This window comes from Podarcis melisellensis, assembly GCF_964234715.1.
Source record: "Podarcis melisellensis genome assembly, chromosome: 12".
NCBI classification, from domain to species: domain Eukaryota; kingdom Metazoa; phylum Chordata; class Lepidosauria; order Squamata; family Lacertidae; genus Podarcis; species Podarcis melisellensis.
The window spans coordinates 54,307,447-54,331,722 of NC_138544.1; the positions used below are offsets into that span (position 1 = coordinate 54,307,447).

The window sequence follows — 24,276 nt, forward strand, 5'->3', positions numbered from 1 at the left end:
TGGGTAGAACAATAGCCAGAGTAGTGGGCATGAGCTGAACTGGAAGCAGGCTGGAAGGTGGAGACACAGAGACAAGCTTGCTCTGTGCTGGATCCACAGCTATGACCAGACCCGCCCCACTGAGGAGGCACCCTGGAGCGGCTGCCTCAAGTGGCAAAAGCGAAGGGTGCAGCGCCTGTCTCATCTCTGCTGCCTGCAGCACTGGCAAAGCACCAGTTTCAGGTGAGATCTCGCCAAAATCTCTCAAGACATCCCAGAGCACATGAGATCTTGTGAGATCTTGGCGAGAGAGCTCCAGATCTCATTGGAAGCCTGTGCTCTCTGGGCGCAACCACAAAAATTAGAGAGGCGTGGCACCAGTGGTGAGGCCACAGAGATGGCAGGCAGCATGTTCCTGTTTCACTGCAAGCAGCAAAATGGGATACGCTGCCCCTGACTGTGACTAATGGATAAGCAGGATATTTTAGGGTGCTAATTCCGTGAGTCTTTCCATCCTATGCTGAGGTTGTATGGTGTTATGGATTTAAGGGGCGACCCTCTCTAAACCCTAGAAATTACCGTATTTTTTGCTCCACAAGACACATTTTTTCCCTCCTAAAAATAAGGGGAAATGTCTGTGCGTCTTATGGAGCGAATGTGTGGTCCCTGGAGCCAAATTGCCCGAGTGTGGCGTGCGCCGTTGCCCCGCCTTCCCGGGTTGCTGGCGGCCTCCCCTTTTCCCTGAAGCCCCGGGAAGATTTGGGAGTGGCGGGCAGGTTGTGCGCCGTTGCCCCGCACTCCTGGACTGCTATTTGGGGGTGGGGATACTGCCGGGGAGACGGGGGCATTAGGCAGACCCCCAGCCACTGGCCGGCAGCCGGGCGATCACTGGTCTCCCTTGGAACAGCATCAAACAGTGACACAAGCCTCAGATATGCTCTATCAGCAGAGTGAATAAATCTTCTCACAACGGAAGTGGTGGACAGAGCCATGTGTAAGCATTATTTACAGGCATTTATTCAGCAATGATCTTGAAATGATCATGCTGTGAGATCTGGACTCCCTCCATGCAGACTGAAAGTGTAAATAGGTCACTAAACTATATTTCTTAAAGCCACGACAGTCTCTGCCACGTCTTCTATTCTCCAAAGGAACACAGACCTTGTGGGGGTGTCCAGGACCCCATGGGCTCTTGCCACCGACTTTTGGAACAATATATATGTAAGCAAAACCGTATTCCCTAAAGTCACAACACCTTCCTTCCATGGAAACAGAACCCCGAGAAAGCGCTGGTATCTCACAGTGCTCTGAGATTGGGGTTGCACTTAACAATAAGATTACCATATTCTTTTTTCAATGAATCCAGGGACACTTTTCAACTTCCTACTAAATAGATGTATTTTGTCAGGGGACTGATTTGTAAATCCGGGGACTGTCCCCGGGAAACGGGGACATCTGGTAACCTTAGGTAAAGGTAAAGGGACCCCTGACCATTAAGTCCAGTCGTGGCCAAGTCTGGGGTTGCGGCGCTCATCTCGCTTTACTGGCCGAGGGAGCCGGCGAACAGCTTCCGGGTCATGTGGCCAGCATGACTAAGCTGCTTCTGGTGAACCAGAGCAGCGCACGGAAATGTCATTTACCTTCCCGCCAGAGCGGTACTTATTTATCTACTTGCACTTTGACGTGCTTTCAAAATGCTAGGTTGGCAGGAGCAGGGACCGAGCAACGGGAGCTCACCCCGTCGCCGGGATTCGAACCACCGACCTTCTGATCGGCAAGTCCTAGGCTCAGTGGTTTAACCCACAGTGCCACCCGCATCCCTCTGGTAACCTTACTTAACAATATATTCTGCCCTGGCAGCAGAAAACCTCGTTGCTGGTAGAAAAGGATTCCAACAGGTGAATTCCAACCAATTGCTGTTACGGTTGTGGAGGCTGGGTGGTTTCTGCGTCCTTTGGTTTGTGGAATGTCATGTGCCAGCCCCGTCCTGACCTTGCTCTTTGTGACAGAGCAGGCTGTGTACTATTCAAATGATTTATGCAATGCAATGTGCACTGTGCATTCAAAATAAGGACCTTTCACAAAGAAAAGGTGGCTCCAGACCATTGTTCTCAGATCACACACTGGAAAATTAAGATTGCACAAATATTTTTGATCAGGAGGTCTTGTGTAACAAACCTGCTTCCCCACGCTCAAATCAGACTTTTTCAAAAAGAAAAGCGCTGGGAAATGTGCTGGGAAATGAAGGACTACACTTAGCCTGTGTACATACCATAAGGTAAAGGGTAAAGGGACCCCTGACCATTAGGTCCACTCGTGGCCGACTCTGGGGTTGCGGCGCTCATCTTGCTTTATTGGCCGAGGGTGCCAGTGTACAGCTTCCGGGTCATGTTGGCCAGCATGACTAAGCCGCTTCTGGCGAACCAGAGCAGTGCACGGAAACACCGTTGACCTTCCCGCCGGAGTGGTACCTATTTATCTACTTGCACTTTGACATGCTTTTGAACTGCTAGGTTGGCAGGAGCAGGGACCGAGCAACGGGAGCTCACCCCGTGGCAGGGATTCAAACCACCGACCTTCTGATTGGCAAGTCCTAGGCTCTGTGGTTCAACCCACAGTGCCACCCATGTCCCATGTAAGTGAGTAGTTGCCAAGAAAACCTAACATGATAACAGAATCACAGAATTATAGGGCTGGAAGGGCTCCCAGCCCCTGCAAGGCAGAAATCTCAATGGAAGCACCCTCAGGCTTAACTTCAGTTTCAGAAGGGATTAAAGGGATAGAGCAACTCTCCTGCCAGGAAAGGTTGCAACATTTGAGGATTTTAGATTAGAGGAAAGATGCACTAGGGCTTGTCCACTTGTCCTGTGTCATGGGTCCAAGCAGTTTTCCACATGACCAGCACTTCTCAGAATGCGGCAGCTAGACTGGTGACTGGGAGCGGCCACCGAGACCACATAACACCGGTCGTGAAAGATCTACACTGGCTCCCAGTACGTTTCCGAGCACAATTCAAAGTGTTGGTGTTGACACCCGCGTCCCTGTGTATGCTTATATCACCCCAAATATCACTGCCAGACGTTATCCACCCCATCGCCAGCCATGAAAGGCCCTACTCTCTCTGTCGTCCCCTGTGTTTGTTTACTAGGCAATGTCCTGTGCTTCACTGAAAGATGACAAAGAGTGATTGCTGTGTTGGGTAAACACTTACTTGAAAGGAAGAAAAAAAAATCCCTTATAGCTACTCCCTATAAGGTTATGAACAATTTTGGTGGCAGGGCACACAAATCATTTTTCTACAAGAGTGAGAGCAGCTGAAATCAGGCAGAAGAAGAAGAAGAAGAAGAGTTTGGATTTGATATCCCGCCTTTCACTCCCTTTAAGGAGTCTCAAAGCGGCTCACATTCTCCTTTCCCTTCCTCCCCCACAACAAACACTCTGTGAGGTGAGTGGGGCTGAGAGACTTCACAGAAGTGTGACTGGCCCAAGGTCACCCAGCAGCTGCATGTGGAGGAGCGGAGACGCGAACCCGGTTCCCCAGATTAGGAGACTACCGCTCTTAACCACTACACCACACTGGCTCCAACTTCAACCCCCATAAACCAGCACTCTGAACAAGACATTTTTTCTGAGCCAAAGCCTAGCTCTGATCTAGGACTGAACTGGATTGATTCACATCTAGCGGAAAACCTTAATTATTCAACCACAATGTCATAACTCTCTCTGCTAGCTAGCAAGCAGAGCCGACCTGAAGTAACCGGGAGTTACCTTTTGAGTTCATATAGATAAGATCTTGCTCAACACCACAAATTAGATTTATGAAAGCATCATAGACAATGCTTTCTTAATGTTTGCTATACCAGTTACCGTAATCCACAAGAGAGGAGAGTGCTCTTGTGTTGAAATCCTGCTCCCTGGTTTCCCATAGGCACCTAGTCCATAGCTGTCCTTTTTTAAAGGGAAATTCCCTTATTCCGAATAGGATTCCTCGCAAGAAAATGGAAAAGTTGACAGCCTGGGAGTCATTTTGGACTCAAAGCTGTCCATGGAGGTGCAGGTCAATTCTGTGTCCAGGGCGGCTGTCTACCAGCTCCACCTGGTACGCAGGCTAAGACCCTACCTGTCCGTGGACTGTCTTGCCAAAGTGGTGCATGCTCTGGTTATCTCCCGCTTGGACTACTGCAACGCGCTCTATGTGGGGCTACCTTTGAAGGTGTCCTGGAAACTACAATTAATCCAGAATGCAGCAGCTAGACTGGGGACTGGGAGTGGCCGCCAGAACCACTTAACACCAGTCCTGAGAGATCTGCATTGGCTCCCAGTACGTTTCCGAGCACAGTTCAAAGTGTTGCTGCTGACCTTGAAAGCCCTAAATGGCCTCAGTCCAGTAGACCTGAAGGAACGTCTCCACCCCCGTCGTTCAGCCCAGACACTGAGATACAGCTCCGAGGGCCTTCTGGCAGTTCCCTCATTGTGAGAAGTGAGGTTACAGGGAACCAGACAGAGGGCCTTCTCGGTAGTGGCGCCCACCCTGTGGAACACCCTCCCTTCAGATGTGAAGGAAATAAGCAGCTATCCTATCTTTAAAAGACATCTGAAGGCAGCCCTATTCAGGGAAGTTTTTAATATTTAATGCTGTACTGTTTTTAACACTTGATTGGGAGCCGCCCAGAGTGGCTGGGGAAACTCAACCAGATGGGCGGGGTATAAATAGTAAATGATGATGATGATGATAACCGAGTCAGCCTCTGTGAGAAAAGGATGCTGTACTAAATGGGCCATTGGCCTGATTCCGCAGGCTCTTCTTATGTTGTATCCAGGGGCGTCTTACCCATAGACGTTAGCGACGCAGGATGCCAGGGTGCCAGATTTTGGAGGGTGCCACCGGCTGAGTGTCCGGGAAGGAGAGTCAGGGTGTGCTCTCTTTCCCGCTCTGGGGCAGCCCGCTCCTCTCCTCTCAGTCACCCATCGGAGCACGCTGCGTCTGGCTCAGGGAAGCCCCTTTGCATACCCTCCTGTCGGGGCTGCCTGGGTGCCTGATGGGCATGATCGGAGGCGGGCGTGGGGTGCCCCCTCTGGCAGCGAGTAGAGCAGGGAAGTGCCCTGTGCAATCCCGGTGCCAAGCGAGGATGGCACAGCTGGCAAGCCACCTGATCTGCTTGCTGGCCCTCCTGTGGCACAGACTTCCCCGGACGGGGGCAGGTAAGGGGCACAGGGCGCTTAGAGGGAGGCTTGGTGTGAGGCCACCTGGGCTGTGATCTGGTCGCCTCTTACTCACGTGCAGCGCCTAGCACAGGTCGGACTACATGGTGTAAACAAGCCAGACCGAAGTCTCTCCACTTAAAAAAGGTTGACAACTCTGGGAAAAGGGAGATGGGGGGTGGGCACCGGAGAGACTATGGTGCCGGATATGCTTAAGATGGCCCTGGTTGTATCCTTCAGCTACCAAATGCCTTGGTAAAAAAGAATGTTTCCTATTTCCCCCCTTCGTTAACAGTCATCAACAGGTTTACTGCACCTATCAGCCAATCACCCATTCCCATCACCCTTCTGAATAATACCCCTCCCCACCCTCTCAATATCAATCAATCAATCAATCAATCAATCAATCAATCTTTATTACGGTCCAGAGACCCAGGTTAAACAAGCATTTTGTTCAGACTTAAAGATAGGGATCATTGGTTCTTGCAACCACCGATAAAAACTTTGCCACTGCAAATGTTCTAGCGTTTGTCCGGTCTTCCAATAGGAACCTGACATAGTGAGCCTCTGATTTTCCCGGAAAAGGTACCAGCAAGAGTAATAATATATAAAGGTCTGGTGACTTCTGTTTCAGTGTATCTGAAGAAGTGTGCATGCACATGAAAGCTCATACCAAGAACAATCTTAGCTGGTCTCTAAGGTGCTACTGGACATTTTAAATATATATTTCTATTTCCCCCTGAAAGACAGTAATAATGGAGACAGAAGCACCTCACCGGGGAGGGCATTCTCCTCATAGTAAGAATTCATGCATGACAAAGCATTGCGAAAGGCATTGCTTGTGATCTGTCTTTATTGTTTATTAAGCATTTATCTGGATTTGTTTGCAGAAACTGTGGGAGGAAATTAGGCAACCTTGTTCAAGAAACAGCCATTCATTCCAATTTGTTTGTGAGCCCTTTATACAACTATTGCGTCAAGCATGTTATTCCACATTTCCCTGTTACTTTTCTTGTTGCTAAGTTGTCTCATACGGGGAGCAGCTTTGTTGCTCGAAAGCTCCAAACTAACTTCAATTGCACAACTTGAAATTGCCAGGATATTACTGAATCCCAATGGGAAAATCCCAATAGGCTGGAAGTGCCCTGGAGAGCATTCTATGTGAAATGGTAGGGGCATTTGAGCAAAGTGCTGAATTGTGGTGTTTTGCCCTTTGTGTACTTGGAAAAGGACTGAGGTCGGCATTTGCGTGGACAGGCACAGTCCCCCACACCCTGGGCAGCCCCCGTGTGGAATGACGACTCAAGACAACGTGCTATGGGATTAAAACTGGCCACAACTTTATTATGTTTCAGATGTGGGTAGACCTTGGCTCAGGCATTGGGCGTTTATCCCTCCCAGGCCCCCGCCGGGGATCTGGGGAACATCAGGGTTATCCAGAGTGTGTGTCTCTGGAGAACATATGTTCAAGCAGAGAGCCTGTCCCCGTTACACCACCGTCACAGGGGAGAGCAATGACGACCCTTAGGCATATGGCCAGACCCTCCCCTCAAACAACCCCTTTAACGGGGAACCCTGGTATCACCATCGCAAAGAGGAGGGGGCGTGGGTCACTGCTGCAGGCCCTCCCCCATTTAGGGAAGATAGACTAAAGGATTCCGCCCAAGGCCTGAAACCGCCAAAGTTGTGACGTTTTGCTACGGGAATGGCAAAGCTACCAATGCAGGAGAATTCCTTTCCGGCCTTTAACAGCGACCTTGATGTAGCAGTGCCCACGTACCTGTGGAGAAAAGGTTAACCTGCAAAAGAAGTCTTAACTGAGGGTGGGTAGGGTGGGAAAAGCTCTGGAGCCAACTGACGATTCCTAGGTAAGATCCTCCCCCTATTGTATGGGCAGGTGGTTCCTCCCCCTACTTGGCCTGGTCACCTTGGCAACGCCTCCCCAGGCGGGACTGGACAACTGACTGAGGGAGGCAGAGACCTCCAGGTATCCCACCTGGGGAAGGCAAAGCCAAGCCTGTGCTAATGATGCCACATAGGGTCCAGGGAGGGCTTAGGGCTTAAGTCCCTAAGTCCTTATCTGGCCCATGGCCCTTAATTAGGGGACCCCTAATTTAAACTCTCCCCATCCTGGTGCTGTTTGCCCAGCGCTCCTGGCTGCATGCCGTAAGGTCGCGAATATAAGCCGCACTTTAACTTTTCATGGTCAGAATTCGGGGGAAAAGAGAGGCTTATATTCAATGCTGACGTGGCCTCACTCCTGTCAGCAATTGGGCTGCAGCATTCTGCACTAACTCCAGCTCCTGGATCAGAAGCAAGGGAAGTCCCACGTAGAGCGCATTGCAGCAATCAAGACTTGAAGTAGCCAATGCATGAACTCAAATCCATTCATTTTCCGTTCTACCAAAAGTTCATACGGGGTTCTCTAGTCCTTATTATTAGTGAATGTCAACAATAATTTCTCTCCAATCAAACCTAACAGCTTTACCCCCAGTAACTTCAATTTCTCCATATTAAACCATAATATTGCTTTTCTTTGTTCACACAAGAGTCTGTCTTCTGTGGTCATATGTTAAAACAATATTCCATAGTTGTTTACTTATTGTGTATGCATTAATTCATATCCAGCTCCATATCTTCTTAGCCTCCCAACATAAGGTAAAGGTAAAGGGACCCCTGACCATTAGGTCCAGTCATGACCGACTCTGGGGTTGCGGCGCTCATCTCACTTTATTGGCCGAGGGAGCCGGCGTACAGCTTCCGGGTCACATGGCCAGCATGACTAAGCCACTTCTGGCGAACCAGAGCAGCGCACGGATACGCCGTTTACCTTCCCGCTGGAGCGGTACCTATTTATCTACTTGCACTTTCACCTGCTTTCAAACTGCTAGGTTGGCAGGAGCTGGGAACGAGCAACGGGAGCTCACCCCGTCACGGGGATTGGAACGGCCTACCTTCTGATCGGCAAGTCCTAGGCTCCGTGGTTTAACCCCCAGCGCCACCCGCGTCCCCTTCCTCCCAACATAGAAAGCAACTTTTTCAGATCTGTGTCATGAGCCCATTATTTATTGATTTTAAACACACACATTTTTGCCATTTTGTCGCCCCCCTCAGTGATGACACCCGGGGCGGACTGTACCCACTGCACCCCCATTCTTACGCCACTGAGAGGAGGATTAGGCAAAATCATAAAAGGCAAGATTATGTTCTGCTTCCACTGTTGGAGGCAGTGATGCTTCGGAATACCAGTTGCTGGACAACGCAGGAGGGCAGAGAGTTGTGCTGTACTGTGATCCTACTTCCAGGCTTCCCATAGCGATCTGGTTGACCACTGTAAGAACAAGACTTTGCACTAGACAGGTCAGTGACCCGATCCAGTTTGTGCAATCCAGGCTGTGCGAGATGAGTAAGGCTAGCGTTGCATTATCGACTGTAATTAATTCTGGAAAGAAAGAAAACTCAGATGAACGCTGGCATGGATCAGCTTGTTGTGGAACACCAACCATATCTTAGTGCTTTTATTACCGTACTGAAGAACGCTTTCGGCAAGCGTTATCTGATATGTACAAACTGGGTGTCCACAAGTTCCAATATTATGAGAAAGCAAAGCTTTTTCTCTGTCCACACCATATATAATCTATCATACCGCTTCTTAGGGCTTCTCCACACTTCCTGTTGTTCAACTGCTTTCCCCCACGGAAAAGGGCTGTTTAGAACTCAGCTGAAGCAAACGGCAACCACGTTTCCCATTGGTTCCCATTTAGAGCTAAAGAGTGGGTTTTCCTGGGGAAAGGAGTGGGGTAAGGCAGTAAGCCACTTGGACACGTGCCTGGGAAAAACAATAATAATTTATTATTTATACCCCGCCCATCTGGCTGGGTCTCCCCAGCCACCCTGGGCGGCTTCAAACAAAGTATTAAAATACAGTGGTCTGTTAAACATTAAAAGCTTCCCTAAATAGGGCTGCCTTCAGATGTCTTCTAAAAGTCTGGTAGTTGTTCTTCTCCTTGACATCTGGTGGGAGGGTGTTCCACAGGACGGGTGCCACTACAGAGAAGGCCCTTTCCCTGGTTCCTTGTAACTTGGCTTCTCTGAATGAAGGAACCACCAGGAGGCCCTCGGAGCTGGACCTCAGTGTCCGGGCAGAACAATGGGGGTGGAGACTCTCCTTCAAGTATACAGGACTGAGGCCATTTAGGGCTTTAAAGGTCAACACCAACACTTTGAATTGTGCTCGGAAACGTACTGGGAGCCAGTGTAGATCTTTCACGACCGGTGTTATGTGGTCTTGGTGGCCGCTTCCAGTCGCCAGTCTAGCTGCCGCATTCTGAGAAGTGCTGGCCATGTGGAAAACTGCTTGGACCCATGACACAGGACAAGTGCACAAGCCCTAGCACATCTTTCCTCTAATCTAAAATCCTCAAATGTTGCAACCTTTCCTGGAAGGAGAGTTGCTCTATCCCTTTAATCCCTTCTGAAACTGAAGTAAGCCTGAGGATGCTTCCACTGAGATTTCTGCCTTGCAGGGGCTGGGAGCCCTTCCAGCCCTACAATTCCGTGATTCTGTTATCATGTTAGGTTTTCTTGGCAACTACTCACTTACATGGGACACGGGTGGCACTGTGGGTTGAACCACAGAGCCTAGGGCTTGCCGATCAGAAGGTAGGCGGTTCGAATCCCCACGATGGGGTGAGCTCCCGTTGCTCAGTCCCTGCTCCTGCCAACCTAGCAGTTTGAAAGCACATCAAAGTGCAAGTAGATAAATAGGTACCACTCCAGCGGGAAGGTCAACGGCGTTTCCGTGCGCTGGTCTGGTTCGCCACATGACCCAGAAGCTGTACGCCGGCTCCCTCGGCCAATAAAGCGAGATGAGCGCCGCAACCCCAGAGTCAGTCACGACTGGACCTAATGGTCAGGGGTCCCTTTACCTTTACCCACTTAGATATGTTTTGCACTTGGCAATGCTATGGACGCAGTTGCCAATGGGTTCAACAACACTTATGTCTTGCACCCAGCAGTGGGTGCCGTTTAAGATGAGGTCTAGGGTTACTCCCCTCTGGTCCAACAGTCCCAGGGCACAGTCATTTAGGGAATCTAGGAATGTTACCTCTTTGTTGTTGTGAATAGAAAGTAATAAGGAATAAAAAAGCTGAATTCCAAAAGCTTGCGTAGATGGTACTCTGAAAGAAGTTCATAAGTGATGGGACAAAGCAAATGAAAACTGAGCGCTAAAAGAGGCTGCCCAACAACCCAAGCCATATGTAGGACGGACACAATGGACAGGTAGGTGTTCAGATGCAATTGTTGTTCTTGTTTAGTCGTTTAGTCATGTCTGACTCTTCGTGACCCACTGGATCAGAGCACGCCAGGCACTCCTGTCTTCCACTGCCTCCCGCAGTTTGGTCAAACCCATGCTGGTAGCTTTGAGAACACTGCCCCACCATCTCGTCCTCTGTCGTCACCTTCTCCTTGTGCCCTCCATCTTTCCCAACATCAGGGTCTTTTCCAGGGAGTCTTCTCTTCTCATGAGGTGGCCAAAGTCTTGGAGTCTCAGCTTCAGGAACTGTCCTTCCTGTGAGCACTCAGGGCTGATTTCCTTCAGAATGGAGAGGTTTGTTCTTCTTTCAGATGCAATTATCAGAAAGCAAACAGCTGGAACCCACCCCTTCCAGATAATGGAAATGCTCTTGCTGCTCTGGAATGACTTTGTTGTTGTTTAGTCATTTAGTCGTGTCCGACTCTTCGTGACCCCATGGACCAGAGCACGCCAGGCACTCCTGGAATGACTTAACAAGGAGCATTTTCATTCAGTCTCCTGCAAGGGACTTCTGTCTAAACCATATACAGAGTCGGCTTGGGATTGCTCACCTACACTCCAAGGCAAATTGCTCCCCCGGGTCTGGTGGTAGGATAAATTGTGCTTAGGCAACAGTTCCTTTGGAGCTGCTCCCACAGCTGTCAACCTTTTTCCTTTTCTTGCGAGGAATCCTATTCGGAATAAGGGAATTTCCATTAAAAAAAGGGAAAAGTTGACAGCTATGGCTGCTCCCCACTTCAAGTTCATTTTGCAGTGTTGCTAAATTGCATGGCTCAGGTAGGGCTGCAAACCTTGGCAGTATAACAGGCCCAATTGATCTCGGTAATTTGCTGCCAGTGCTCTCCTGAAACACGCCTCCCCACACTTTCTGACACGCTGTAGCTTGTCCTTCAGGCTTCTTCCCTCCAGTTATTTGCCTCCATCTCTGCCCCCTCCCTTCTCTCACTCAGCTCTTTTAGAAAAAAACCCTCTGTTCTAGGTCAGCAGAGTTGTTTGGCTGTAGGCTAGGTTCCCTTCCTAATCCCTGATTATGTTAAGAAAGCACAGCAAAGAAAGGCTTTGAAGGTTCCTCACAGCCTGGGAATTGATTCTGTGGGTTTTCCTTTCTCAGGATCATGCCCTCTCCTTGTCTTCTTTTCTCATGGTGTCTTCACCCCAGAGGTCCACCGCGTTCTCTTTCCTTGTACTCAGTCTCTGTTTTAATTTTCCCAGCTGTTTTGGTTACATCTGATATGCTTATTTGATTTCCTGGAGGTTTCCATAAACGCCCACTCTTTGAATCACTCTTACCTTGAAACAGCAGAGAATAGAATAGAATTTCTTATTTATACCCCGTCCATCTGGCTGGGTTTCCCCAGCCACTCTGGGCGGCTTCCAACAGAGTATTAAAATACAGTGGTCTGTTAAACATTAAAAGCTTCCCTAAAGAGGGCTGCCTTCAGGTGTCTTCTGAAAGTCTGGTAGTTGTTCTTCTCTTTGACATCTGGTGGAAGGGCAGGTGCCACTACCGAGAAGGCCCTCTGCCTCGTTCCCTGCAACTTGGCTTCTCTTAGTGAGGGAACCGCCAGAAGGCCCTCGGCGCTGGACCTCAGTGTCCGGGCAGAACGATGGGGGTGGAGATGCTCCTTCAGGTATACTGGACCAGAGGCGCAGCAAGCATCTGACAAAGCCTTGTACTTGGCATTCATGACAACCAATACAGTAGTACAGGTGAGGCCAACACCACCTATTGCAGCAGTGTATGGTTGCAGGTCAACCCTGTCTCCTGAGTCTATGAGGGAGGGGCTTGCAGCATTAACATCCCAAGAGGGTCTTGCTTCTTCCATTCCCAACAGGAATCAGGCATGGTTCTGTCTCTCCCAGCTGCTCAGCCTGCAGCCTGGCTTCTAGGTCACGCAGCTTGACCCTCAACTCTGGCCTTTGTCCTTCTAACAATGAGTGAGTTTGAGAGAGGTTACGCCCTCCCATTTGGTATCTGGCACATAACGACTTCCTTTGCTATCTTAATGGCCTATACTTAGAGGGCCAACCAGGAAGCTAGCCTGGCTGTTCCCAGAATTGAATTTGTGCTAGGTCCACCCCACTGCCCAAAGTCATAACACTATGCAAGATTTAAGACAGGTGTACAGTAGGTGCTCGGGTTGCGAACGTGATCCGTGCGGGATGCATGTTTGCAACCCGCGTTCGCAACCCGCAGTTGCACATCTGTGCACGTGCGGGTTGCGATTTGGTGCTTCTGCGCATGCGCAAAATGTGATTTAGCGCTTCTGCGCATGTGCAGCTGCTGAAACCCGTAAGTAACCCGTTCCAATACTTCCATGTTTCGGCAGTCCGTAACCCGAAAAAAACACAACCTGAAGCGTCTGTAAACCAAGGTATGACTGTATTTACAAAAACATCTTTGGAAAATTTGTCTGGGGCTCAAATCAGAAAACGCAAAGCAGAGCAACAGACTTATGATGGTGTGACGATGTTCCTTCGGCCTGTTGGAGCAGCAGGTTCTTCATGCAGTTATAATGGGGATGCTCAACGACGACAGCACAGACCAGCCTTCATCAATGTGTTGGTGTTATACTGCAGTACACCTATCGTCAGCCCAAGCCAGCCTGGGAATGAAAAAAGCGGGGTTGGGTGTGCCAGCTAACCCCCCCCCCTCCAAATTTGAGGCAGGGAGAGGAGTCCAGCAGGAGCATCCATTTAAGGGCTGCAGTGACAACCAGTTGCGTGGCGAGTTCCCGCCCCACCTCCAGTGGAAATAAAGACACGTGACATGATTATTTAAGGTTAATGGGCTAAAATGGCCACAACTTTATTGGTTTCAGGTGATGAGCGGTATTGGCTTAGGCATTGGTCCTAACCGACTATCTGGCTTCAGCCAGTTCGCTTAAAGACCGGGAAGGGTTAACCATCAGTCCTGCTGATGCACATCAACTAGGAGCTCCCCCGGGGTCACCGATAGGGGGCATGCCTTAGGCCCTCACCTCCCCAGGCTTCGGACAGGGCCATGCCCCCAGAATCCTTTATCGGACTACCCTTCTATATGTGGGGCAGGTGATGGCGCTACCTCTCCTCTTCCATCTACAGAACAATACCAATGCCTAACCGCCAATACCAAGGAAGTTGTGATGATTTGCTACGAGGCAGGCGAAAACCAAGTGGCTGGTGCCAATTTGCCAAGTGGAAGAAATTCCTACCAGGCCCCTTAATGGCGACCAACCAAGGTCCATAGCAAGGTCAAAGACGAAAACCTTAAAGGGCGGGAGGGTGGGAAACCGGAGCAGCTGGAGGTGGCAAAAGAGGGAGATCCCTGGCCGTGCCTGAGTTAAATAGGGCAGGCCACGCCTCCCGAGCCAGCCGATTGGCTGCCCAGGGGATGACACGGCCGGGGATTCCCTCAATCGAAGCCCGCAACACCCACCTTCTCTGAAGGCGGAAGTGGCTCTGCCACACAGCCCAAACATATCTACTCAACAAGCACAAACGTCTCCATTGGGTAACTTTCAAGGACTGGCTGGATGCAGAGGAATGGCATCAGCTGGGGAAACCCCTAGGGAACCCCCAGGAGAAGAAGGCTCAGAGCCAGGGGATTGGGGTATGGGATGGTGATGAGTGGTGAGAAGGAGAAGGAGCAGACTGGAGGGGAGGAGAAGCTATCAGAAGTGGAAAAGGTGACAAGGTTTAATGAACATGAAGAGGCTGCAGCAGAGCACAGTTCGGACCTGTGCCTGACTCCAGCCCTGACAGCAATGCAGATATGGGCCAAAGCGCTAATTGTTCTGAACATAATAATAATAATAATAATAATAATAATAATTTGTTATTTATACCCCACCCATCTGGCTGAGTTTCCCCAGCCACTCTGGGCGGCTCCCAATCGAGTGTTAAAAACAATACAGCATTAAATATTAAAAACCTCCCTAAACAGGGCTGCCTTCAGGTGTCTTTTAAAGAGAAGATAGCTGCTTATTTCCTTCACATCTGGTGGGAGGGTGTTCCACAGGGCGGACGGCACTACCGAGAAGGTAGTCTGGTTCCCTGTATCCTCACTTCTCGCAAAGAGGGAACCACCAGAAGGGCCTCGGAGCTGGACCTCAGTGTCTGGGCAGAATGATGGGGGTGGAGACGCTCCTTCAGGTCTACTGGGCTGAGGCCATTTAGGGTTTTCAAGGTCAGCACCGACACTTTGAATTGTGCTCGGAAACGTACTGGAAGCCAATGCAGATCTCTCAAGACCGGTGTTATGTGGTCCCAGCGGCCACTCCCAGTCACCAGTCTATTTTTTTTTTTAATATAATTTTTATTAAGTTTATAGTATACAAAATCCAACTTCCAAACACTTATTTCCATAAATCTAGTGGACTCCCCCCATCTTCCGAACACTGCATTCTCTGTAAATTTAAAACCTCAGCAAATTGTTAACTTATTTTAAACATAATAATATATCTTCCATTTTATCGTGATATCTGGTCTCTAAACATTTCAGTCCAAATCCATTGTTTTAGTTTCAACACAATAAAATTATTTCATTACACCACTTCTGTCTTGTTGTTCCTTATTTTCCAATTCAAAAAATTAACCGATGCTGAAGCTGTGATTTCCTAAAAGGGAGCATTTTTTAACATTCATACAACTTATAATGCCTTTTCAAATAGTCCTTAAATTTTTCCCAAACTTCCTCCGTTTCTTCTTCTCCCGAGTCTCGGATTCTGCCAGTCATTTCAGCCAGTTCCATATAGTCCATCAGCTGCGTCTGCCATTCTTCCAATGTGGGTAAATTTTGTGTCTTCCAATGCTTTGCCATCAGGATCCTTGCTGCTGTAGTAGCGTACATAAAGAAAATTCTATCTTTCTTGGCCACCCTCTGGTCTACCATGCCCAGGAGGAAGGCCTCCGGTTTCTTGGGTAAGGTAAATCTAAGTACCTTTTTTAGTTCATTATGTATCATCTCCCAGAAGGCCTTCACCTTCGGGCAGGTCCACCAGATGTGTAAGAATGTCCCTTCCTCCTCTTTACATTTCCAACATTTGTTGTCAGACAGGTGATATATCTTTGCAAGCTTGACTGGGGTCATGTACCACCGGTATGTCATTTTCATAATATTTTCCTTCAGGGCACTACATGCCGTAAATTTCATTCCGGTGTTCCATAACCTTTCCCAGTCTTCAAACATAATGTTGTGCCCCAAATCCTGCGCCCACTTTATCATGGAGGATTTAACAATCTCATCCTGTGTATTCCATTTAAGCAACAAGTTGTACATTCTCGAAATTAACTTAGATTTTGGCTCAAGCAGCTCTGTCTCTAATTTCGACTTTTCCTCCTGGAAACCCACTTTTTTGTCCGCTTTAAAAACTTCCTGAATTTGAGCATAATGTAACCAATCTCGCACCTTGTTTTTTAACTTTTCCATACTCTGCAACCTCCAATTATCTCCAATTTTTTCAATTATTTCCCAATATTTAGGCCAGTGGGCCTCCATATTGAGTCTTTTCCGTGCTTTGGCCTCCATCGGTGAGATCCACCTCGGAGTTTTACTCTCCAATAAGTCTTTATATTTTGACCAGACCATAAAAATTGCCCTTCTGACAATATGGTTTTTGAATGATCTATGAACTTTAACCTTGTCATACCACAAATATGCATGCCACCCAAAAGCATTATCAAATCCTTCCAGGTCGAAGACATCGGTGTTCTCCAATAAAATCCAATCTTTCAACCAGCAGAGGGCTGCAGATTCATAATATAACCTCAAGTCCGGCAGGGCAAACCCCCCTCTTTCTTTCGCATCCGTTAGTATTTTAAACTTAATTCGGGGCTTTTTGCCCTGCCAGACAAATTTAGAAATATCCCTCTGCCATTTTCCAAAACATTCCACCTTGTCCACGATCTGGAGGGCCTGAAACAGAAATAGCATTTTCGGCAATACATTCATCTTTATAGCAGCTATTCTACCCAACAAGGAAAGTTTCAGTCTTGACCATGTTTCCAAGTCTCTTTTGATCTCTGACCAACATTTCTCATAATTGTCCTTGAACAAATTCAAATTTTTGGAGGTCAAGTGCACCCCTAAATACTTTACTTTTTTAACCACATTTAATTCCGTTTCTTTTCTGAACTCCTCTATTTCAATAGTTGTCAAATTTTTTGCTAGAACTTTAGTTTTTTGTTTATTCAGCTTAAATCCCGCCACCCGACCAAAGTCAGAAATTAATTCTAACGCTCTTTTAGTGCTAGAGGCTGGCTCCTGTAGTGTTAATACCAAGTCATCTGCAAATGCTTTCAGTTTATATTGTTTCTCTCCGACCACAATTCCCTGTGCCAACCGGTCATTTCTAATCTTGTTCAATAGCACCTCCAGGACTGAGATAAACAACAGAGGAGACAGAGGGCACCCCTGTCGTGTCCCTTTTTCAATTTTGAACTCCTCTGTCACCACGTTGTTCACTATCAATTTAGCTTTTTGTTCTGAATAAATTGCTTCTATTCCATTTTCAAACCCCCGCCCTACTCCCATCCTTTCCAAATTTTTCTTCATAAACATCCAAGAAATGTTGTCAAAGGCTTTCTCCGCATCAATAAAGATCAACACCGCTCTTGTATTTGAATTTGTCTGTAAAAATTCCAAAATGTCAATGATGTTTCTTGTGTTGTCAAATAAATGCCTACCAGGGAGAAAGCCTGCTTGGTCCTTATGAATCACTTCATTTAATACTTTCTTAAACCTACTTGCCAAAATGTCTGCAAAGATTTTGTAATCCACATTTAGGAGTGAGATAGGACGGTAGTTTTTAAGTTGAGTTTTTTCAGTTTCTAATTTTGGTATCAACGTGATGAAAGCTTCTTTCCACGTTTCCGGTGCCTTCCTCCCCTCCATAATCTGGTTGCAAACTTCCAACAGTGGTTGTGTCAAAGAGTCCTTCAATACCTTATAGTATTTGGAAGTGAGTCCATCTGGTCCTGGAGACTTGCCTAGTTGAAGATTCTGAATGGCGCATTCAATTTCTTGGAGCGTAATGTTACAATTCAGGGTTGCTCTCATTTCCTGAGGTATTCTTTGTAATCCATTCGTTATGAGAAATTGATCCGCCTCCGAATCTTTTTGTGGCCTTTGTGAATAAAGTTCTCTGAAATATCTCTGGAAGCACTTTCTAATTTCCTCAGGTTTCTGAACCATTCTCCCTTCAATCTCTAGATTTGTAACTGTATTAAGCTTTTGTCTCTTTTTCAACTGCCAAGCCAGCAGCTTCCCACACTTATTAGCTGATTCAAAGGATCTTTGTTTCATTTGTTTAATTTTCCATTCCACCTCTTGATTTATCAATTTCGAATATTGTGCCTGGAAAAACTTCACTTCTCTCAACACTTCCTTCGATTTAGGCCTGGATCTCAGTTTTTTCTCTCCTTCTCTTATTTTCTCCAAAATCTTCTCCTTCTTTTCATTCCAGAGCCTTTTTTTGATCGTGTTCTGCTGTATTAGAAACCCCCAGTCACCAGTCTAGCTGCCGCGTTCTGGATTAATTGCAGTTTCTGGGTCACCTTCAAAGGTAGCCCCACATAGAGCGCATTGCAGTAGTCCAAGTGGGAGATAACTAGAGCATGCACCACTCTGGCGAGACAGTCCACGGGCAGGTAGGGTCTCAGCCTGCGTACAATGCGGAGCTGGTAGACAGCCGACCTGGACACAGAATTAACCTGCACCTCCATGGACAGCTGTGAGTCCAAAATGACTCCCAGGCTGCGCACCTGGTCCTTCAGGGGCACAGTTACCCCATTCAGGACCAGGGAATCCCCCACACCCGCCCGCCCCCTGTCCCCCCAAAACAGTACTTCTGTCTTGTCAGGATTCAACCTCAATCATGAAGTTTTTCAAGCTCAAAGAGTGGATGAGCTTCTGCCTTCTGGAAGAAGGTATATGGTTATAAAGACTAGGACTAGCTGTCTGAGAAACAGTTTCTGCCCAAATGCAATTCTGGTTTTAAACACAGTATAAGGAGTCTCTATAGGAGAATATTGTATTTTAAAATGGGGTTTCGGAGTTTTTAGGGGTGTTTGAATGTCTTATGTAGATTTTTCAATTTCATTGTTCTGTATGGGACAATGACAATAAAGATATCGTATTGTATCGTAGTATGCTTTGATGCAAACATGAACAGACACATCACAACAAACTATGTATATTTGTGTTTGCAAGGGGGATGTGTAGTGCTAGGGCACAGAGGAAAAAGTGGTGCATAATGTTTAAGCACAAAGCCGCCACCGTTCCCCTCTCTCCTTGGCCTATGAGAAAGACTGCTGCATGTACGTTATACAAGGCATGCTAGGGAAAGCCCTTTTGATAAACCCTGCGACAGAACCCCATTAATAAAGCAGTTAAATTCTCAAGACCTGAACGAAACCTGGACACTAAAGTCAAAAGTTCAACAGGCAGCATAGCAAACCTATCTGGAGTAAATTCAAGGTGCAAAACCCCCTTCAAATACTGTACATTCTCCTGAAAAGACCCATTCTCATGTTGCTACCATCCAGATCTATCATGAAAAGCCTCTGATGTTCTTATGGGGAGAGGCAGTCTTTGAGGTACTATGATCCTGAGCTGTTTAAGGCTTTGTAAGTCAAAACCAGGGACACGGGTGGCACTGTGGCCTAAACCACTGAGCCTAGGGTTTGCCGATCGGAAGAGCGGCGGTTGGAATCCCTACGACGGAGTGAGCTCCCATTGTTCGGTCCCAGCTCCTGCCAACCTAGTAGTTCGAAAGCACGTCAAAGTGCCAGTAGATAAATAGGTACCACTCCGGTGGGAAGGTAAACGGCGTTTCCGTGCGCTGCTCTGGTTTTGCCCAAAGTGGCTTAGTAATGCTGGCCACGTGATCCAGAAAAACTGTCTGTGGAGAAACGTTGGCTTCCTTGCCCAGCAAAGTGAGATGAGCGCCGCAACCCCAGAGTTGTTCGCGACTGGACTTAACTGTCAGGGGTCCTTTACCGTTACCTTTTAAGTCAAAACCAACCCTTTGAATTGGGCCTGGAAACTAATAATAATAATAATAATAATAATAATAATAATAATAATAATAATTTATTATTTATACCCCGCCTGTCAGGGAACTGCCATCGGAGCCAAGAGTGGAGGTAAGGCTCCCTAGCGATGCAGGAGAAGGGCCCAGCCGGGAAAGAGGGAACACTTCCTCTGAGGAAGGAAATCAGCATGACACCAGGAAGAAAAGGGAGCCGGGAAGGACTTCGGAGAGATGGCTCCAAGACTCTTCCACAGAGACCAGTGGGGAGAGCCCAGGACCTCCGTTGGCCACACCCACTCTGCGCAGAAAACTTCCGCGCAGGGAGGCTAGGCGGCGACTTGGTGTCAAAGAGCTTTTATGCTGGAAGAAGTTCAGGAAATGCCCACTGACGGATTCTGCCAGTGACTGACACAGCCACGGAGAAAGGGCTGTTCAGCCAGGGAAAGGTTTAGCCAGACAACGTTGCCAAGAGCAGCGGCCACTTACACACAAGCAACCCCAATTCCCTTTACACCGCCCATCTGGCTGGGTTTCCCCAGCCACTCTGTGCGGCTTTTTAGATGGCCTTTTAATAGGCTTCGTTGGCAGCCAGTGCAGTTGGGTAAAGTGGCTGCTTCATAAGAACATGAAGGAACATGTGATAGGAAAGCAATTAACATCTCTTCACGTAGGAACAAGTCAAATCTCAATCACACTGGCTTGATTTGCATTGCTACACGCCAGCCATAGAAGTGCAAGGTTCCAGGGGTCTGTGTTTCCTGTGGGACAATAAGGCACAGCGAAGTCAGTGGTGTCTTTATGATATATGGTTTATTTGCACATTAAGACAACCTGAGCTTGGATTGGGGGTGGGGTGGGAGAATACCAGCATTACACACAATAGAGGGTCTCTTGCTTTTTCCATAGGTGCAGCAGGCTTGCTGCTAACCCAGCAAAACTATCTCCAAACCTGAATTCCTAAACCCTTCTTGTCTGGCCCCTCTCCACAGCTGGTACCTCTTAATGGCTTCCTTGATGGGCTAATAATGGCTAGCCATCATCGGCCTTCTGTTCCTCCAATGACCTCAGCTACTTCTGCCAAGCTGACCTGTTGTTGTTGCTTAGTCGTTTAGTCATGTCCGACTCTTCGTGACCCCATGGACCAGAGCACGTCAGGCACCTCTGTCCTCCACTGCCTCCTGCAGTTTGGTCAAACTCATGCTGGTAGCTTCGAGAACACTGTCCAACCATCTCATCCTCTGTCGTCCCCTTCTCCTTGTGCCCTCCATCTTTCCCAACATCAGGGTCTTTTCCAGGGAGTCTTCTCTTCTCATGAGGGGGCCAAAATCTTGGAGCCTCAGCTTCAGGATCTGTCCTTCCAGTGAGCACTCAGGGCTGATTTCCTTAAGAATGGATAGGTTTGATCTTCTTGCAGTCCATGGGACTTTCAAGAGTCTCCTCCAGCACCAGAATTCAAAAGCACCAATTCTTCGGCGATCAGCCTTCTTTATGGTCCAGCTCTCATATTTTGCTGATGAGTCAAGCTGACCTGACTCATCAGCAAAAGCTGAATCAAGGGCTTTCTATGTTTGGCATTGTTTAGTCAAACCTCAATTAATTCTAACTTTTGCTAAACCTAAGAAATACGAGGAAGATCTGGCACTGAGGAATTTAGGAGAACCTATAACAATGTACTACAGAACATAATTGCCGTGCTACTGGGCTAATACTGAAAGTGAATCACAGGCTGAGTGGTTCTGTACCACAGCTGCTGACCTAGGGAGCTGGTAACCATATAATTCAGTTAACAGAATCTTACTCCCCTAGCTAGCAAGCTGTTGTAACATACTTCCAGTAATAATTTCCACTTCATTTGCTTCAGTGGTTTTTCAGCTCGTGAACAAGCAGAACATAAATCTGAGTGAATAGTGCAATGCTGTAATGATGTAATAATGGTGAGGAGAGCTTGCCAACTCAAATGAGCTGAGGCAGTTTTACGCAGGACAGCCAAACAGGTGCATTATAAGTAGAGCTGAGGATTCGGTTTTTTGGGTTGGCTGAGCAGCTTGGCTTCTGAACACCAGTCATGGATTCCTGGGAGACCGCGCTTTGTGTTTTCTTCGCATCCATCCTAGCAACTCTGTTTGGTGGGCTCTATGCAGTAGGGGCATTTCGCAAAAGGAAAACCAAGGAACCTCCTCTGGACAAAGGCTTCATCCCATGGCTAGGACATGGGATGCATTTCAAGAAGAAACCTGTAGAATTTTTGGAATGCATGCAGAAGAAACACGGGGATATTTTCACGGTTCTGGTTGGGGGCAATTACTTACATTTTGTGCTGGACCCTTGCACGTACCGGGATATAATAAAGAAGTCCAAAGACAAGCTGGATTTTGATACGTTTGGACTCAAAATAGTTTTTAATGCTTTTAGGTTCCACGCATCCGAATCTCATCACAAAATTGTGCAGCAAAACAGCAAGAAGTATCTGAGAGGCAAGAGTCTAGCTGCCCTGAACCAGGTGATGATGGAGAAGTTGAAGACCGTGATGCTCCATAGCTGGGATTCAGGTGAGAATAAGAGACACTGGCAGCAGGATGGGGTTTTGCACTTTAGCTACAATACAATATTCCAGGCTGCCTTTTTAGCTTTGTTTGGAACTGACCCAGACAAAGATGTCAAGTGTGAAATAAACGCTAAGGAGAATAAACAAACACAACGTGGAGATTTCTTTGGGAATTTTCAGAAATTTGATCACTTATTTCCCCAAATGGTTTTTGGTATTCTGGACCCTCAGGGCAAAATGGAGACAGAAAGATTGAGGAAATTCTTATGGGACATACTGTCGGTAGAAAAGATCTATCAGAAGGATAACATCAGCAATTGGATAGTTGAGCAAGATCAGCAAATGGCTGAGATTGGGGTGACTGAAAAGGTGAGGACACAATTTATGTTTCTCCTCCTCTGGGCATCTCAAGCCAACACTGGTCCAGCTGCCTTCTGGGTTCTTGTGCATCTCCTGAAGTATCCAGAAGCAAAGAGGGCAGTGTGGGAAGAAGTGGACCGAGTACTGAGAGAGACTGGCCAGGAAGTGAATCCAGGGAGCCCCATCATCGATGTGTCCCTGGAAACAATAAAGACTCCTCTTCTGGACAGTACAATAGAAGAAACACTGCGCTTGAAAGCGAATCCCTTTCTGTTCAGAAGTGTGATGCAGGATACAGATCTGAAAATGTCTGATGGGAGAGAATACATCCTTCGTAAAGGAGACCATCTACTTCTGTTCCCCTTCCTTGGACTGCATATGGACCCAGAAATCCACCCTGATCCTCACACGTTCAAATACAACAGATTCTTGAACCCAGATGGCACCAAAAGAGAGTTCTATAAGAATGGGAAAAAGCTCAAGCAATACACTATGCCTTTTGGCGGAGGGCCGTCTATTTGCCCTGGGCGATTCTTTGCTGTTAGTGAATTGAAGATGTTTGTGATCCTGATGCTCACCTGCTTTGACATGGAACTGGTCAATGCAGAAGAGGAAATCCCACCAGTAGATGGAAGCCGCTGTGGCTTTGGAATTGTGCATCCTTCTCGAGATATTCAGTTTAGGTATCGATTGCGCATCTAAACTTAAACCTGACTTTTATACATTGGCTTGCAACAATTAGCTGTTGTATACCCCAAACTGAAAACTAGACTGGTTAATCTTCCAAAAGTCCTTTCGCTAGGGAGTAGTATAATTACAGACAGTGTCTGTGGTATTTAGTATTGGCAAAGGACAAAATGTACATTGGCATCTCTAGCTAATTACTGGTAAGTAGGATAGGTTTCCACAGGTTACAACCTCTTTCATCAGATAAAGTGAAGTTGGGAGGCGTGCAGCCTCTAGAATAGGGAGAGAAAGAATAATGCAGTTCTTGTTGGCTCACAGTCAACCTTCTCTGAACAATTCATGAATTCCTGGAAGTCTGTCAGTCAGGCCCATGGAGGGTGGCAGGTCAGGAATAGCCTTTTTTTTTTGGTTTGGAATAGGCTTTTTTGGTTTGAATTTATAGCTTTATTCTAACAAGACTTCTGCCCCGGGCCACAGACAAGCTCTGCATGGGCCTGCTGTGAAAGTAGTGGTCTAAGGTCAATTTATAGATTCATGGCAAAGGCATGATTTAAAGCTGGGAAAAGGCATGATTTAAAGCTGGGAAATTTAGTATCCTCCAGACTGCAACACCCCTTATACTCTTACCATTGACCATGCCGGCTGGGTCTGATAGAAGTTGTAGTCTACAACAGCTGGAGCACACTCCCTGATACCATCGCTTTAAATGTTTCACTATTTTAAGACAACTAAGCCACATGTTTTTGCCTTACAACATGGGCAGCTGGCCTGTGGTGCTCCAGATCTTGTTGGACTGCCCCTCCCATGAGCCCCAGCTAGTATGGTGAGCGGTTAGGGATGATGGGAGTTGGAGTCCTACAACATCAAGAGGGGTCCAGATTTCTTACCGCTGCTTTACAACGTAGTCTTGCACACCTGTGATTGCTAAGCCTCTAAGGCAGTGATGGCCAAACTTGGCCCTCCAGCTGTTTTTGGATTGCAACGCCCATCATCCCTATCTAACAGGACCAGTGGTCAGGGATGATGGGAACTGTAGTCTCCAAATAGTTGGAGGGCAGAGTTTGGTCATCACTGCTCTAAGGCAACATCTTTTGCCCAGCAATGCTCTCGCCTTATTAGCAGTTACCACTGTCTGTTGCCTTGGGAAGTAGTGCTTAGGTATAAAGCACATG

General features: G+C 47.5%; 1 pseudogene across 1 annotated transcript; it reads left to right on the forward strand.

Moving 5' to 3' along the window:
* The first annotated feature begins 21,434 nt into the window (after positions 1–21,434).
* Positions 21,435–23,665, forward strand: LOC309353220 (7-alpha-hydroxycholest-4-en-3-one 12-alpha-hydroxylase pseudogene; annotated as a pseudogene). Its single transcript has one exon. The product of its transcript is annotated as a 7-alpha-hydroxycholest-4-en-3-one 12-alpha-hydroxylase pseudogene (transcript).
* The last annotated feature ends 611 nt before the right edge of the window (positions 23,666–24,276 follow it).